Below are 20,105 nucleotides of genomic sequence, written 5' to 3' on the forward strand. Positions count from 1 at the left end.
TAAGACATAAGAAAAGAAATGATAGTAGTGGATTGAAAGAGAAAACATTCATTCTCTTTTCATCCTTAAAATTTTGAAACATAAGGGAATGAGAGAAAATGAAACGACAAGGGTTTCCGAGTGTTCAAACTTCAACTTGGTTAGTTCAATTTAATCTTTTTCTTGTAATTTTTATGTTTCTAGAATCTCGAAAACTCAAACAAGCTAACCTGTGTCATATTTTTCGATATTGTTAAAGAACTAGGAAGCTACCATTGTAGATAGTTGAAGCTTTTGATGATATATTGATAGGTCTTAAGTTTGGAGTTAAAAAAGGACTAAATTGTAAAGCCAATTAATTATTTTTTGTAATAGGGACTAACATGCACAAATTATGAAATTTTTTGTATAACTGAGAAATAAGAAGTCCTTTATGGACTCTAGTGATTTTGGTATAATATTTGGGGTTTAAATGTGAAGGATATGTTAGTCTCGGTTTTAAGGACTAAATTGACTAAAATGAAAAGGTTGCATAAATTTGAATTGAATGTGAAAATGGTTTTGTATTAATAATTTTATATGTTATTTTTAATTCTTAGCTAACGTTGACCCGGATTCCTCGAAAAAGAAAGGAAAAGACAAAGTCATCGACAAATAGCTCAGAGTTCACGATTTTTGTTTTTATAATCCAAACTATCTTGTAATTGTTGCATATTGATTTGTTGTGCATGGTAAGGATATAAGGTGAGATTCCTTGGTTTAAATGAAATGAATTGGATTGATTTGAAATGATTGATGTTATGAGGATTAAATTGAATATTTTTGAAAAATGTGTATGTTTAAAAAAATGTGAAATGTTTAAAAAAATGTGAAATTGAGCATATATATTTAGATGATTTATTGCTGCTATATGTTGCATGCATGTATTCGTGATGAAAAATAAATGTGAATTGAGATATTGGTTGATAATGAGTTGAGTAATGGATACCCTATTAACTGTTCAAACAGAGTCGAATATAGTTGGCATGCCATAGGATAGGAAGAGTTCAGAGTTACTTCGACTACGAGTTGATAAGGCACTTGGTTCCAATTTGCTTCGGTTAAACTGATGAGACACTAGGTGCCAAACTTATTGATAGCACTGGGCACAACCATTTGCTTCAGATTTATCCAATGAGGCACTAGGTACTAAACTGGTGTGTTGGTTGGATCCATGTATCTGTCTAAGTTCGAGTCATGTTGATAGGGAATAAATGGTAAAAATGAGATACTCGATATTGAAATGGAAAATAAATGAGAAAAATAAATGGAATGAGAAATGGAGTACTTAAATGTGAAATGGTTTGGAACACTAATAGAAATGTTCATTTGAAATTATGGTTCTGGAAATTGAAATGGAATGTATCATCTTATGAATTGAGATATCAAATTATTTGTGAAATAGATTGCCATGTTTCAATATTAGTAAAATGTATTTGAAGTGACCAATGAATACATGAACTTGCACATTTGACATGTTAATTGCATAGCATCATCTAATTTTAACTTGAGCATTTTAAATGTATTATGTTTTGCTTTTCTGTCACATTTGACATGTTAGTTGAATAACATCATCTAATTTTAACTTGAGCATTTTAAATGTATTATGTTTTTCTTTTCTGTTTGGATTATAGAAGTACCATTGAGTTATACTCAGTGTACGGTTTTGTTTTCAGTGGGCAGGTTAGGTACCTTATAATTTAATTGTCAACTCAAAATCTAGCATCAATCTCGAACTCAAGTGTTGGTGATGATTTCGTTCTGGTCTTGGCATGCACCTAGGATGTCTTATGGTTATAATGGTCATTTTTTATTTTGTTGGCATTTATAGACAATGTATATAAATATATATGTATGTGTTGGAAATAGTCATGTAGTTGCTATCTTGTTAAGTACCTTGGTTTTTATGCTTAATGATGTAATGGTTGATAAAATAATATGTTAAGTGATGTGTTTTGGTTGATACTTGGTTATGGAATGATGGACGATATGTTTAGGTTATGTTTTGGAAATGATTTGGTAAGTTCGATGCTCAAAACATGAGATTGCTTGAATGGTTATTTGATGCTTGATTAGGTAATAGTGAAAGTGACATTGAAGTTTTATTAGGTTGGTATGTATGTGGTCTTTTGGTTGGTTTTAATTGTTGATTGAGGTGCCAATTGTGGCATATTGGTCAGACACTTACGTTGGTTGTTAAAAATGAAGATTTTTGTTTGATTTTGATGCATTTGAATAGTTGGAATGTGGTTTAAATGGTTGCTTGTTGCCCAAGTGAATGTAAGTTGAATAGCTTGTTTTGGAAGGTATTTTCAGGTACACACGGCCTGGTACACAACCATGTGCCCTATACAGTTTAAGACACAACTGTGTGATCTATAGAATTTGGATGATTTTTGGTGCACACAGCCACAATTTGTTACATGGTTCAACGACATGGCCATGTGACATATTTTTAAATATTTACACTTTTGACCCACACGGTCTTGGTGAGTGTACATGGTTGTTAGCACGACCGTGTGACTTCAACCCCACACAACATCATTTTGTTGCACGACTTACCTACACGATCGTGTTTCCCATCCCACATGACATTAACATTTCCACACAGTTAGGGGACACGGCCGTGACCCATGTTTGCAGATTTTCCCATCTTTTTGTTTTAGTTTCAATTTGATTTCTATTTGTTGTTGGGTTGGTTTTAAGCTTTCGTAAGCTGAATATTAACCCGAAATTGATTGAACTAGATGATATACTTGCTCATATGTGATGGAATGATATTTACATGAGATTTTGAGCTATAATTTTATGTATTTGTTTGATATTTATTTGTAGCATCCTATTGCTCGGGTTTAGGGATTGCACTGAGTAAGGGGTGTTACAATTAAAGTTAAATGTGAGATTTCACCAAAAGAAGTTCGTAACAAAGTTTTCAAGTATTAAACTGCATGTTTAAATATGTTTTACCAATGAAGTATTACAATGAAGTTTCTTCTATGAATTTGCATGAATGGACTACTATATTCTTGAATCCTTACATACGAGTATGCATGTTTGTGTCCGCCATATTGTGAATCTCTTTCAATGAATTCGTATGCATGAGTTGTTGTATCCATGAATCTTTTTTTGGGTTCACGTGTATGAGTCTGTATATAAGAGTCCGTAGGGTTCCACTAAGTTAATCTGAAATGACTCACTCTCTAATCAGTGGGTTTATATTAAGATCTTATGCATGAAGTTTGTACAAAAAGACTATATACCTTATGATCTTTCACTAGGAGAAATTTTCATGCATATTCTATCGCGCCACTATGTGGTTTATGCTCAAATAGGAGTTTTGAAATATGATCTCAAAATTTTAAGCTAAGCAAGATCTTAGTAAGTCCTAAAAATTTAAATAACTTATTTTTGAACTCACTAAGTTCCCCATGAACTTACCATGTTTCTTTTCCTCATTTCAGGTAATTCCAAACTGTAGTTTGTGGAGAATTAAGGAACTAAGCCAGAACCTCCAAAGCCTTGTGTGAGCATGACATCTTTTATTTTGTAACATGTGTAGATATCAGGGCATTGCATGGTTTAAATTTTTGTTTTGTGGTTGTATTAGAACTTTGATCCCCTCCGGACGTACCAATGTCCAAAGTAGAAATCCTGCGCAAAATATATGAAAAAATGGTATCCGCAAGTATACCAGTCAGGTTGTAATATAGTTACAATGGAGTAGATCAGTACTCCGAGGATCGTACCCAAGGAAGGCGAGCACTAAATTTATTCTAGCATAATCATAAATAGATCTAATCAATACTTTAGATGAATTATATTACGATCAAATAAAAAGAAAGGTTCTTAAGGTTCATAATAAAATAAAAAGAAAAGAAAAAAAAATAATGAGAAATAAAATAGTAAATTTATCAAATTTGAGCATGGGTGATTAGCTAGCTTCGATAATCATAATCAACTGCTGCTTCAGGTTTTCTTGTTCAATCAACTAGTCAATTTTTTATCTTTCGATCTTCCACTAGAATAATGAGTCAGCAAGAACTACTTATCTCTCGACCTCATAGCCTAGACCAGTTCAGGGTTAAAGGGTTCAGAAATAGGCCATACCAGTTTTGGATTAATGCTCACCTTAATGAGTTCTTAGGGTTTTCAGGCTCAAAGTTTAAGTTCTTCCTTTCCTGAATAGTTAATCCACTAAGACAACCCTTTAAAACAGTTAATTAATCATACCTCCACTCACTAATCCCCCACAGGAGGATTAGTTTCTTATGAATCTCATAAACAATACACACTTGATAGAAAGAGCAGGCATGAATAATAATTCAAGAGTATAAAGTTTAGAAGAAGCCTGATTAGTATTAAAATAGAATGCCAAATCCTCATAGAGTTTGATCATGTTTCACAAATCTAACATGTGTTAATTGAGCCTATTTATTAACTTTAGAGTGGCCGTCTTCCTTAACCCTAGGTCAGATGCTGTCTTCGTGCTTAATGTTTATTGTGTGGACCAAAACGCCATTGGCTCATAATAATTTTCCACACATTGGTGATGTCGCGGTACTCCAGGTTTTGTGTCGCAACATCGAGGGTAGTATGCTTCATCTTCAGGGTGTATTTAGGGATGTGTCGCGACATCCTCAGGCTGTGTCATGACACCAGAAGGAGTCTTGAAATGCTTCTATTCTACTCCCTATGTTGCGACCTGCAGCTCTCCGTGTTGCAACACAACGACCAATATCGAGATAGCATGTCTTCTAATGGTCTCCTGCACACTCACAAAGTATGTTAGCTCACCCTTAGGCCTCGTTCAGCCCCTAAGGTTAATAAAAGACTCAAATTTCACATTTTATTAGATGTAGCTAAAATTTCAAAAATGTAATTAAAACTTAATTAAAATGCCTGTGTTCAAGCTCCTAAAGTGTGAAAATAAGTTTAATCTACTACATCAAATTACAGTAGATCAAAATCTTCAAATTAAGTTCAAAATGTAATTAGACTCTCATGAATTCTTGGACATATTATTATAAGAGATGAATTTTATCAGAAAGTCATTTCATATAATATGTTTTAACAATAAAACTTTATGGAATTTTTGACTATTAAATTACTAATACTTACTTTAAAAGTTGAATTTTTGAAAAGTCAATCGTCCGACCATTTGGATGTTATAGTATCACAATACCAACCAAGGATATTGCGATACTAAGACAACCCAGGACCCTCTAATTTAAGACTGTTGTGGGTATTGCAATACCACTGTATGGGTATCATGATACGACTGTCGTAAGGGGACAAAAAATAATTGCAGAGGTAGTCCTTATCCAACCTTACCCATAATCAAGATACAAAGTCTAGGGGCATTTTGATCCAAAATTTTAGGTTGTAATCAAATGTTAAAAGCCACTTTTGGCTAAGAAGAAAGGGAGAGCTTTTAGTTTAGGTTTTCTTTCATTTTTTTAACTTACGTTTAGAGTAGTTTTCTTCTCCATAGTTCTAGGGTTTTTAGTTTATGATTTTCTCTAGTTTTTCTTAGCATTTTAGTAGTTAGTTGTCATTGTATCTAGGACTTATTTACTATCCTTTAGTTTAATATCCTTTAGCTTTGATATATTTCATCTGTCAAAAATCTTATCTTTGCTATTTTTATTTGTCCTTATTGCTGCCATCATTTTGTTCTTCAAGCTTTTACAAGAAAGTTTGGGTTGTTATTCAATTTTCTTTAAGTTTAAATTAATTCCTTCTTTGCGTGATTTTTTGTTGTTTGTGTGTTTAGAGATGAGTATTAGTAGTTAAATCTAAGGTGGTTGGTTGATGGAAGTGTTGCCTAGTTAGTTTTTGGTTTAGGTTCTAAATTGTAAAAAGTAGACTAAATAGAATAGACTTCAAAACTTAAGATTGACGAACCTAAGAGAAAATTTAGGTAAGTGAGACCAAGAGGAGTCTTATCAGGCACCAATCCGATAGTCCCGGATTAGTTGGTGAGGTCAAGAGATAAACCAGACTAATTTGTCTAAGTTGGTAAAACGGAGATTAAGAGGTAAAAATGAACCAATTTAGAAGTTTAAGTGGTTTAGTTCCCCAATCTAAAGGTTAATTAATAACATAGAAGTCAATCAACTATTGTTTGTTATTAGTTTGTTAATTTCGTAAGTTTACTTGATTTACATTGTAGCCCTTTTTAGTCTAGATGATTAATTCATTTAATTAACCTCAAATTAGGGTTCAAGAAAGAACTCAAATGGTAAGGAAATTGGGGGGAAAACATTGATATTGGATGAAAGGGGTTCTACGAGTCTTAATTTAAATAAGCAAACGTCCAAAAGATGATTTGATTGGAAAAATTATTTAACTATTCATGCCATCAAACCCGTTTTTGAAACCCGTTTTTGACACTTGACGATCTGGGGAAGGGTATCTTCAACCTCTCAATAAACATAAAAACGGACGACTTCGCCATCACTTGTTGGTAGGTAATCGCCATACGTGAGAATTGCGGATCCACCATTCGCTCTAGGGCAGTTTAAAGACACTTAAATACCTAAAGGTGAGCTAGATTACTTAAGTTACTGTAGATTTTTGTCTTTAAATTGAGAAGAAGGTTTCCTTAAGAAGGATTGGTTTCCTAAAAGCTGCTTCTAACCTGCCATGAGAGGAATTTTCAAGGATAAAACTTTCTTTAAATGTGGGGGAGTTGTCACACCCGGTTCCCCTAAGGACTCGAACATAAAGAAAAGTCGATGAGCTAAATGGATGAAAATGGGAATTAGAGGACCCTAATGAGATATTTAAGAAACTTGAGTGGTTGGTTGGGAGATGATTAAATTACAATCTTGGTTTAGTTAAATTGGAACCTTCTGGTTCCATAGTGGGAGAAATAATGAGTGGGATTGAGTCGAGATAATGGTCTGTGAAGATTGTGCCAGTGGAATATATATAGGTGTGTGTAGGAACGAAATTTCCTCTCAATTCTACTTCCCAAATCTTTCTCTCTAAGCATTATCTTCTTTATTCGTCCTAAATAAAAAAGGATATAGTTAATGGAAGTTCTGCATGTTAAGATCACAGTGCGAATTTGAGTCTAGAAGTAGAAAGATTGGGAACTTGTAAGTTTCCTTATCCCTCTGAACTCGTGATTGAAGAAAAAGAGTAGAGTAAGAATCCTTTAAGCTTTTGTATAAATTTTAGGTTTTAAAGTTTGAGTGTCTTCATGTTAATCGATGAAGGGTTGCTATGCTTTAGGACGAAGAAGGCTTTGGTGTTCGAACGAGCTAAGTTGTTAAGAATAAGGAAGCAAGGTGAGTTTCTATATTCCTTCTTTGGTATGCTATGTGTTTAACATGAGTATGTGTTAATTCCAGAGAGAGTTCCATGATGATGCATGACCTCTATTGCATAAGGATGATTATCTGCTCAAGGTTAAGTAAGTTATGAGTATCCACCAGCATGATGTTAGGAACTCTTCGTAATGTCTAGTTATTTGTAGTGGAACATGGGAGGGGATCATTAAAGGTATTGGACAAAGTTAGGATTGGGGAACCAAGGGCAGTCCTGTTAGATACTGCCATACGGTGTTGCTAAATACACCCGTGGTGAGCGAAGCTTTGAGCCTTGCAGAGGGGACATTCAAATGTTCAAGCATCAAGGTTTAGAATGGTAAAAAAGAGGAATGAATAGAAAGCAATGGGAAAATTAAATAAGAAATATCATGGCTAGGTCACAGGTCTGACCGGAAGCTATATGCCTAAAATGAGTAAGACTATAGCTGAAAGATATTATGGCATCATGTGCTGGTTCGATGGTAAACATGAGTAAGACCATGGTTGAAAGATCATATTAAAGCATGCCAGAACTGTAAATAAGACTGAGACAATAACTGAAGGACACTATGGAATCCTTTGGTAGTATGGTAAACACGGGGTTGTATTGTGTAAGACCATAGTTGAAAGATGTTATGGCATCATAGGTAGTCTGCAACGGCCCACTTTCTATAATGTCAGAAATAGTGGTTTCAAGACCATAATTCTAACAAAGGAGTTATTGTTTTATTATTTATTTAGTGTTTATGGGATTATATTAAGGTCGTATTAAAATTTTGTTAAGAAATGTTGATGTTTAAATGGTTAATTAAGTGAAAAGGACTAAATCATAAAAGGTGTGAAAGTTGAGTTCTATTAGTTAAAAGGGTTAAAAGATTATGGAAAGGAAATCTAATGGACTTAAATGGTAATTAGACCATTTAATGAATTAGTGGATAGTTATGGACATGGTTTTGATGAAATTTTGATAGTTTTTAAAGTTAAATAAGTAATTTGATAAATTAGTAAAAATGTTAATTGATTAAAAGATGAAAAGCTATCATCTTTCTTAATTCTTCAAGCCATAACCAAAAATCACCATTAAAGGAGAAAACTAAGTTCGGTCAAGTTTATTTCCTTGCATGTAAGTGTATTCAATCCCCGTTTTTAATTATTTTTATGTTTTTGAGTTCGTTGTAACTTAATCTAGCTAGCCCGGGGGTTAATTTGCAAAAATTGTAAAGGTTGAAGGACTTACCATGAATGCTTTTGAATATTTTTATGTTCATTTATAGATTATGAATCTCTGTTGAAAAATAAACAAGTTTTGTTAAGTGATTTTTGATGAATTTTGGAATTAGGGATTAAATTGTTAAAGGTGTAAATCTATAGGTTTTATTGTAAAATGATGGTAAATATGGGTTGTATAAAGGTTTCTTGCATCTATGGTTAACATGGACTTAGTTTAAAATGGTTAAATTTTAAACTATGAACTTAAGGACTAAGTTGTAAAAAGTTAAAATGTTAGGGGTAAATTAATAATTTTTCATAAATATGGATTAATTTGAATACTATAAATATTTAATTGATTGAAATTATCTATATAAATCAATATAAATCACGTTCAAACTTAGATCGAGGAAAACCTAAAGCCTCAGATCAGGTCGATCTTACTTCTACGCCCTACTTATCGAGGTAAGTTCGTATGAACTGTAATCATTTTCATGTTATCTAAATTGAATGTTTATTAGGTCGTTATAATGCAAATGAATCAATATAAAAATGTACCAATGCTATGATGAATTGGCGGATATCGAGTCCCGGTTGAACCTTAAGAATTCTTAGGATACAAATGACATGTCATTAGGGATTTCATTTTTCGGGGGCTGGTCTTAAATATCCTACTGATGGCTAAGATCATGCATTTGTTTTGGATTTTCCACAGCTTATGTGAGCAACATCATGTGAGCAGGCCATTTCACAGCTCGTGTGAGCATTGATGTAAAGGAAAGCTTATAGTTATATGTAAAGGCATACTATGTGTGAGATTTCTCGAGTATCCGATGTAATTCTAGATGGTTTAATGGGTAAGAAAAGGGAACGAAATGGTAAGTATGCAAATGAACTGAATCATGACTTTATGAAAGGATTTTGAACTAGATGATGTTAGTACATATGGAAATTTACATATCCTATGGTTGATTTCATTTATATCATGGACAAGTTATTAACATATGAGTTGGTGATGTTGTTTAGGCTTTTTCAAAGCTTATGGCATTGTTGATGAATTATGTTTAATCTTTAAATTCTCTGGTAAGTTATTTTTTAGTTTATACGAGCTTACTAAGCACTCGTTACTTACGTAATTGTTTTCCTTTGTTTTATAAATCATTGAAAGCTCGATTTGGTTGGAAGCTAGTCGAAGATTTATCATACTATCTAGTAATCATTTTGGTAGTAATGGCATGTATAGGTCTTTTGCATTGATGGTTTATGGATGTATAAAATGGTTGATTTAGTATGTTTATGTCTTTGAAGTTTATGTTTAGTTGAAAAACTTATAAAACTTGTTAAGTAAGGTCTTGTTGACTACTTTAGGGTAATTGAAATGTATGGTGTTTTGGTATGCTTGTAATGGCTTGAAAGTGGTAAATGTGATATGATTTGGTAGGTGTTCGAATTAGGTGTTTATGTTTGGAAAATTGACAAGTTTTGTTAGTTGAGGTTTTGGTATATTATGATGCATTTGAATGGCATATTGGTTAGGTGATTTAGGATGCTTGAAATGGTATGTTAATGCAAGTTTGAATAGTGTTTGAACCCCTTGAATGTGTGCTTAAATGGTTTGAATGGTTATGCATGAAATGGTTTTGAAATAACTTGAATTTAGGTAAATTTTGGGTTCACATGGCCTGGGACACGATCGTGTGTCATCTGAGGATTTCTTAGGGTTCAAGTCAATGACTTACACAGCCTAGCACACGGCCTAGCACAAGGGATTGTGGGGCAACTCAAAGAGTTACACGACCTAGCACACAGGTATGTGACCCTGCTCAGTGATTTAGATGGGTGAGGACGCGAGCTGGGACACGGCCGTGTGTCCCTTGTTCGAAACTTACACGGCCTGGGGTGGTTTCACATGACCTGGCCACACAACTGTGTGACCCTTGTTTTTCAATTTTTACAACTTTTTCCTAAACTTTCTGTTTTGTTTCGAATTAGTCATGAATTGCTTCCAAGCTATTTCTAGGGCCTCGAAGCCTCGATTTGGGGATGAAATACATGTGATTGAATGGATTATGATATGTTTAATTTATTTAAATGCTAATGTTAAATGTTTCTGATTGTAAGGTAATGCTCTGTAACCTTAATCTGGCGATGCAGACAGGTTAGGGGTGTTACATAGTCTGTCAGGACAGTAAACACAGGGTAGTCCGTCAGGACAATAAACACAGGGTAGTTTGTCAGGATAGTAAACAAGGAGTTATATTGTGTGAGACCATAGTTGGAAGATGTTACGACATCATAGATAGTCCACCAAGACAATAAATATGGGGATTACAACCTGTAAAACCATAGTTTGGCTATGGCGACCAATGGAGTCCGCCAGGACATTAAAAATGGGGTACGCTATGTAAGTCCATAGCTCGGCTATGGCAGCATAAAAATTTCATTGAGATAGTAAAAACGGTGCAATCTGTTAGGATAGAGGACTTAGGAACGTCAGTTAGGACATTTAGCTTGGGGAAAAATAGTGAAGGACCATAGCTCGATTATGACATCATGAAGACTCAACCGCTATGGTGAACACGAGAAATTATAAGGTGTAAAATCCTAGCTCGGTGTTAGAGTTTGGTAAAGATCACCAAAAGGAATGGGCTATAAGGCTTATTGAACAAGAGGATGCATTAAATGAAAGAGCGAAAGTTAAGGGTCCATGAGTAAAGACTAGGTCACTTGGATTGGCAAATGAAGGAATTCGCCAAGGATTTATCTAAAGAGGGCAATCCGCCAAGAAATAGGGAGGATAAGAATTTGAAACACAAATAAGTAAATGTTTGATGAAATATTATCGACATTGGGTCTCCCATCCAAGGTTGTAAAGGGGGGAGACTTGGAAGAGGTGTGTTCAGAGATGTGTTCCATGTGAACCTTTACCTCGAAGAGAATTTTTGTACGCCACTAATTACAAAAGAGTTAGTCAGTGGTGGGCTTAAAAAAACACAGAAGGCAAAGACCACAATGATACAATCAGCTAATGGCCAAGGGTGACCAGAGAGTGAAAGAAAAATATATAATAAAATATTTTTCTTGTGTTTCATTACTTAAGTTTAAATTTCATTATATGGTCATCACGCAGAAACTTACTAAGTTCTATTAAACTTACCAACGATTTTTTTTATTTGTATGATAAAAGCTTTCATTTGGAAATCGAGCGGAGGGCTAAGCCAGGATTCGCTAGTTTGAAAGTGAAGGAAGTGGTAGTCGTAACATGTGTATAGAGGGTCCCTCCTAGAGGTTACGCCGCGAGGGATTGGTCAAGTCACAAATTTTCAAGTGTGATAGCCAACTTTTAAATAGACTGTAAACCAATGAATTTTTAGGGATCTATATGCTAGTATAGACTATTGTGTAATGTTAATTAGTCAAGAACAAATTCAAACATGTTATTCAATTATTCAGAATTTATATCATTCGAAACTCAAACTTGGGGAGCAGGTCAGGTTTGGGTGTTACAATTAATTTCGATCAAGTAAAATTAAATTAATCAAATTAATTAAAATAAATATGATATTTTCAAAAATTAATTTTCAAGTCAAACAATTTGCCAAATGGGTAACTGAACTTGACAATTGGACCTAAGATCGAAAATTGGACCTAAGAACCCAAAATCGAGATCGAGATCCAAAAACTAGTCGAACCGAGCCTAGTATGTGAAACCGGGCCGATGGTCCAATCGATGGTTGGATCGGACTGGTCGGGTCGTCATTGGCCCGAATCGAATCGGCTTCACTGCTGTAACGACAGCATTCCGGTGGCTGGTGGGTAGTTCTTCGGTGGTTGAGAAGTGGAATAACTAATATTAGGACTTTACCGGATAATTTGATTTCAAATTAACTATTCCAAAAATAATATTATTTTAATATATTTAATATTAAATTTAATTTAACACTTATCTTAATAGTATTTTATTAATTTAATATTAAAGTGATTATCTTAGTATTAAATTTAATTTAATGTTTATCTTATAGATAATATTCTATTAATTTAATAGATTTAATATTAAATTTAATCTAATATTGATCTTGATAAGTATTATGTTAATTTAATATTAAAGTGATTAAGTTTAATTATAGTTAAACTCTCTAAACTCTCCTTATATAAAGAAAGCCTTGGGTCATAATTTTTCACACACTTGAATTCAGGAGAAAGTTGTAGAGAGAAAATTCTCTGAAGAATTTATTGCAAAAAATTTGTAGAGATATTTTTCATATGTACAAATTCACCCCCCATGTTTAGAGAAATTGCAAAATTACCCCAGTGGTAATTTTTGTGAAAATTTTATGTTTTGAAGCAAGCTCACACTCAGCAAACGTGAGCTTGAGGATAGCGGAGAATACTACTTGGTCGACACGTTCATCTTAGATGAATAGAAAAGGTATGATTTTGATTAAGTGTTTATTACTTTAGATAACACAACTAAGTTCTAATTTTGGAAAAAAAATTAAAACTTTGGTTTTTCCATTAAACTTGTTTTCCGTTGCGTTTTCCAAACCCAATTTTCTAACACATCGTTGTTCTACCGAAGTGGGTCATCCTCGCAATCGCCGATTCATACAGGGGGTGTACGATGGGCGGATAGGACCCAGGCGCAGTCAAGCACGGAGGAAGGAGATGAATATGGCAATCAACCCCGACGTGCATGTGAAGATAAAGACGAAGTCGATGAGGAGCTGCTAAACCAAATAGTGCAACGGAACCCTAAGCGTGCTAAGCATCCACCCAGTGTTGGCACACATTCAAGACGCTGATGATTATTTTATTTGTAATTTTCCCAAATTGTATATTGTGCTTTACATTCCAAATGTATACTTATTCACAATCTACAAAACAAATTTATTAAATTCGTTTTCTTTGTACCATAGTGGAGTTCGAAACATTTTTTTCATTTCTGTTACTTTTTCATTTAAGTTTTTCTCCGTCCATTTGTTAATTACAATATTTTCAAAAAGTAAAGATTTGCTAACAAGGTACAAAAAAAGATTAAAATTTTGGCTTCCGTATTGTAATATATCTTACTTCAATAATTAATATTAACTTACAATTTACTGAAAAAATTAATGAATAAACGAATAAGTTAGTGTTTTAATTAGCTGTTCTCCTCGATGCTTCCGAGAGGTGTGGACATGTCGACTTCATATGCCCTGGGTTGTACATTAACTGCATAACCTTAGTGGGTCTCTCTGCTCCTAAATATTTATATTGGCTTGTATTCGAGTTGAGTTCGACTGACCTTTTGGCTTGCATTGCAAGTTCTTTTCAAGTACCAACTTGAAAGAAGCATGCGAGGTAGGTGGCCACATGCTTTCATCTAGGACAAATGGAAATTCAGATTTCCAAACATTATATGTACGTTCAAGTTTGTAAACTTCAATAATGTAGGTAATGCAATCTACACGTGATGAGGCACATGTTGTAATTGAATGTGCACATAGATAAAAAAAGTGTTTGGAATCTCTCACAGTCACAAGTAATTTGTCTTAGCTTTACGTGGAACGCTCTCCTGATAACTCGGCCAACCTCTATGGGACTCTGTATCCCAAAATATTAGTTTTGGTCATGAGTGACACACTAAAGACATTGAGTTCACTCTTTCTACATTTTCCCCAATATCTTTCAACACTGACTTGCACTAAACATGACTTCCCTTTATCTGCCCCCACGTATGTCTAAGCTCGCTTTGGAAACAATGCCGCTAATCAAAAATACATTTCCTAGACCACCAAGGTTATTGAAAAATGATACGTTCCCTTCAGTACGGAATTAATGCATTCTACTAGGTTTGTTGTCATGTGCCCGTATCGTAGTCCTTTATCATATGATTGCGTCTACTGCTCCTTAGGTATCCCATCGAGGTACGTCGCACCCTGTCGGTTTACAACCTGTAATATCTCCAACATTTCATTGAATCAATGTTGGACGAGCTTGTACCCTGTCGATAACAATCAATATTATATTCAAGAAACATGACCCAAATGTATATGTTAAACTATTATACAGGAAAGAAATACTATGTATAATATACCTATGTTAATAACATGTCGCTGCTTTACATCCTTATGGTATCGAGCTATTTAGTTAAACCCAATATGATGTAAATAATACTTATGGTGTGCACGATCCCATAGGCTTGAACGCTAATCAAATACAGCCTGTATTTCGATGCTCTTGTCAAAAATGATGCATACATTGGGTTGCGGCACAACATGCCTTCTCAAGTTAGTTAAGAACAAATCATAGTCATCTCTAGATTCTTTGGGAGTTATTGTAAAAGCTATTGGCAAGATTTCTCTATTACCATTCTGTACAATAGCTAACAAGAATCTATACTCGTATCTTCCATACATGAATGTATCATCAATTTTGAAAAGTGTCTTACAGTATAAAAATGCAATTATACATTGCTTTAAAGTCTAAAAAAATAACGAATAAGTAATTTTAATGGACCAAGTGATCATCGTAATATGCAGATTCTATTTGCAGCTCAGTTACGGAACTTGGTACGTACCGCTCTAGTACCTGACACCATTGCCACAATTCATTGTAGGATTTCTCCCACCCGCTATGCATCTTCTCCAACACCTTATGTTTTTCCAACCATGCATTGTGATAGGACACGATGTAGTCAAACTTGCTACAGATGCATGCGATCAAAATTAGAACTAGAGTTCTAATACTCGTTTTGACCATGGGTAATATAAAGTCAGATATCATGTCCGAATCCAATTACAGATGACTGTTGGACATGCTTGAAAAATAATAAATTGGGCCACCATACGTAATACAGTTTTGGAAAAAGGTCAGAATTTGAGTCAATTTATTGTTAACCATGGTACATACCAACTACAATACATGTATGTGTAGCGGTAAACTTCTTGATCGTCCAGAATGCCGACTTCTTCCTCATAGATGCCATGATTTTCCATGGACACCCTATTTCATGCATTGCACACTTCGCCTTATATTTTCAGATCGAGAGCATGTAATACAGAAGTTGACACCAAGTTATATGCTATACTACTTGACTGCAACTACAAAAGCATCTTAGGAGTCAAACTCCATCCCAACTTCTAAATTGCTGAAATTTGTTGACGAAGTTGCATGCCCTAGTCTTCTATGTTAGAGGTTTGGGAATTCTAAACGATCTTAAACAGCCAGATCGAGAGTATGCATGTGGGGTAAGGGTTTGTACGTCGTGAAACTCGTGTCATCCCTATCAAGCAATGTCCGAAGCTTCACCACTAGATCCATCATCTTCTGGTTTAGTAGGAATGGAATCCGATTCTAAAATCACTACAATTTTTGCACCATCTGATTCAACCTCCTTTATTGGGTCAGTATCTATTTCAGACCCCTATTTGTCCTCTGCGTTATTTTTGTCCCTTTTTGTTATAAACCCTAATTAAAAGTCTAAGGTTGGATGTGCCCTCGCTGGTTGAGGTTGTCGGGAGTAAATCATTTGTTCTTGTAAATTCGATGTCAATCCCAAAATCAGTTCTGTTTAGCCCACCCTAGTTCCTGGATGGCGTACCCGTATGAGTGTTACTAGTGTTGAACATCGGCATTCTATAAACTCTAAATTATATAGGGTTTTTCTAGTCATTTTCACCACCTTTTTACATAAAAATAACATTAATCTCGAGCAATTGTAAATGAATTTAGTGAATTTTGCTTAAATCTCAATCATGGACTTGAATTTATGAAAGATGCAAATTTGTACTTTATTATATGAATTTTGTGCATAAATTAAATAATTTCCATGTTTTTTTTATTAATGTGCTATGTTTTAATACTGCGGTGGGACCATAATGTGATATAATATGGAGCTCAGTACAATTCTTGCATGGACATGAACAAATCCACCCTACTTGGACGACAAAAACATGGAAAATTGGGTCATAAGGATGATAATTTGACCTAGTGGTGGACATGTCTAGTTATTTATTGGGTCATGAAACCGTCCAAAAGAAGAAGTCAAGCCCAAATTTGGCACAAGCCTGTGGCCACCCAAAAGTCAACTTTAGGACAATTATTTGGAGGTCCCTACACTTTGAAAATCATTAAAAATCAGCACATGAAGATTTCTCAAGAAACCAACACCCAATGACTAAATTTAGCATGATTCCATGCTTAAATCAAGCAACAACTCACCCCCATTTCCACTTTTATGGCCGCCCATTAATGGGAGAGAAACAAGGGATCTTTGATACCATTTTTAGTAAATTCAGCCACCAACCTCAAGTATAAATACCACACTCCTCTCACATTTCCATTCATCCATTAATCCCTAAAATCATCCATCATTCCTTCATTCATTACTCATCCATTCATTTTTTTTATTCTCTCATTTTCTTCCTTCTTTCCACGCCTAGCACTTTAGCCAGCAAAATTGTGATAAGTTCATCTCTTGGTCGGCAAACTTAAGGAGCCATTAGCAAAGGAGCAACACAAGGATTGGAGGAAAATATCTTTATCCAGAGTTCGCGAGACTACTGATTTGAACAGATTTTATTATTCGTTTACTTTGTTATTTTTTATTTAATTATGTTTGCAATGTGTTTTATGATCTTGTCATCAACAATGGTAGCTTAAATCTGTTAAGCTAGGATGATTGCATTTGTTCAATGAAGTTTGTTAAATCATGTTTATATTGTTTGTGCCTTAATCAATCATGTTTTCAATTAAATTCAAGTATGTATCTTCATACGTGATTGGATGCATTTGAATTAGTTGAACGATCCTGACCAAACGACAGTTAATGAACACAATAATTGAAAAGTGCATGCTTAAATTAGATCTAGATCCAACTAAATTAAAGGTTCATAATAACTTTGACGAGCTCTATTATCTTGCATAGTTTTTAAATTTTTGTGATTAAATTGTTTCAAACCTGATCTATCCTTGTTACTTCACATGAATTCTAAGAAACCCTTAGTTTAATATGGTGAGTAAAATGCTTATTTTACTAAGTAAAATATTCCGAAAGGACTAAATTTGGTTTCTAAACTCATAAAAGATCGAGTTGCCATGAAATATTTTCCGAACACTACTAAGCATAAAAAATAAACTAAGTTGAATAGTGCAATTATCCTAGCATATTCATGTTATTGATTGTTGCATTTCGTGTTTTTGCTGCTAAACTCATCTCATACATTTCATTTCATACTTTGCATTTAGATTAAATTGCATTAGGGATCATCCTGCATTTAGACAATTTAATTTAGCTTAAACATCATCACTCAAAATATTGTGTTTTTATCACCACATTGTAAAGTTTAATTTTACAATTATTTGATTATCATACACAGTCCCTGTGGAGACGATAACTCTTTTACTTACTTTATTACTTGATAACGACTGTGTACACTTGCACAACCCGAGTGTTACACATGTCAAAGTTGAAACCAAAGGCACTGACAGAATGTCATGCCGGTGTGTCGTAGGCCTAGTGACCAAATACATCCAATAGTCTTCCCAAGTTATAATCAAAGGGAGAAATCGATGAATTCCTCGCCATTTATGACGATTCTGGGGTGTCTTCGTATGAGCTTTGCAACAATTATGTGAATCCACCGCACAATCATGTTGTCGGACTTTCTACTTCTTGATCTGCTGTGGAATTTAGCTGACACAGTGTAATTGAGCTTGGGTCACCTTCATTCTCTTCTACGAAGTTGGTATATAACTCTAGTACAACATTCCCACTAGAGTAATGGGATTTAATCACCGTCTCTAGCTTGTTGACCGCTGTGATCTCAAAAATGGCATATCAAATGGGGTCCAATGACAAAAGAAATCTACATTTTATGCTTGAATTCTTCTCCGGATCCCTACTTTGCGCCTAATCCTTGTCCAAATTTTTTTAACGTCATTCTCCAGTTAAATGTCAAATCTTCAGATTGGGTTGATACAAAAAGGGCCCTATTTTGGTCTCACAAATTTGACCATTGTAATGGATAATAGATCTTGCTTGTCTGCTCATCTTGAACCAAATAGCTTGTTCCACATGATTAAAATAAAAAAATGTAAAAACTATAGTTCTCATCACCCAAACTAAAAGAGCTACACGTAATTAAACGAATTACCTTTGCTTGGACAACAGCGTAGGTACGAAATTCAAGTGTTTCACGACAACCCCGATAAATCCTAATGCCAAGTATCCTTATGGAAACAATTTGATTGAAATGTCGGTATGAAAACTCAAGGGATTGTATTCAGTTTATTTTATAGAGCTTGTACCCCGAAGTACATCGAATAATTCCAGCAACAACACATGCCCTAGGCATCATGAGTTTTTGAGGTATACAATTAAATTTATGAAATGTAGACCAAATAAGGTTGGTAACTTCGTGGAAAAGTACTTTCTAGAATTTCTCCAAAGTTGTAGAGTTCCACTACACAGATGATGAGTTCTTGGTAGTGGTAAGAACCTTATTAGGCGGACTTTCCTGCTAATAAGACCACCACCTGTGTTTTTGTGTCATTGCTAATGTAAGCATAGTACTTAGTGGGGCACATTTTAGCATAGTACTATAAGAGAGTTTAGTATGATTTTCATTTGGATATTGGATAGGAAGGGAACTTCTATCCAAAAACTATTTGTATGTCTTTACATTCACGTTATTCCATAAATTTTGTAAACAGTTAAATAGACCCAAAAATCTGATATGTTCACAGTGAAAATACTCATTCCTTGGTGCACAAGCTTCGTATCCAGACTGATGTAAGGAGGTAACGGAGGGATGTTGTGTATGATGATAAAAAGAAGACAAAAGATAAAATGTTTTGCCTCCGGTATAACACTCTGGTGCAAATCGTGACTTGTGAAAACTTGACCTTGTGGGGGAACACGTGTGTGTTTGAAAAAAAAAGAGAAATGTTAAGAGGTACGGAGGTAATGACTGGTATCTTTGATGAGCAGTGTGAGGGTACAGGAAAATAGGTTCTTCAGAACTGGGATTAGAAGCTAGCACAAGGAAGGGAATATGTAGGAAAAGGGTGCATGTGTGAAAAATAGCAGTGCACATTGCATGAAAAGCAATAGCAAGCCTTAAAGTTGAAAAAGGGTAGTCTACAAAAGTGGCATACACGCGGAGCAATTGTGCTTGTGTTCGTCGTATATGAGTTTCCAAACCAGTTAGTGTTCGTCAGTAGGTTGAGTTTGATCGCGATAGTATCCGCCAGCTAATACTTCAGATCAGAGAGTTGTATCTGCTGAATGTGGCATGCTAGTTTGTTAGTTAACTTTAATATCCTAATGTCTAATGATATTTTAGTGGGATTCATTTCCCAAGAACTCACTAAGTTCCCTCGAACTTACCTAGTTTCTTCTTCTTACTTTCAGGTCGATAGTTGAACGTGGTGATTTAAGGAAAATAGCCAGATCAGAAGCCATCTATGAGCTTTCTTTGTTTCGTGGGTAACATATATTTGCTGGTGGTACTAGGACGATTGTTAGATGCCTCCATTTAAAAGTCATTTAATTTTACTTTGAAAATAATATTTTTAAAT

This window comes from Gossypium raimondii, chromosome 9, assembly GCF_025698545.1.
Source record: "Gossypium raimondii isolate GPD5lz chromosome 9, ASM2569854v1, whole genome shotgun sequence".
NCBI classification, from domain to species: Eukaryota; Viridiplantae; Streptophyta; class Magnoliopsida; order Malvales; family Malvaceae; genus Gossypium; species Gossypium raimondii.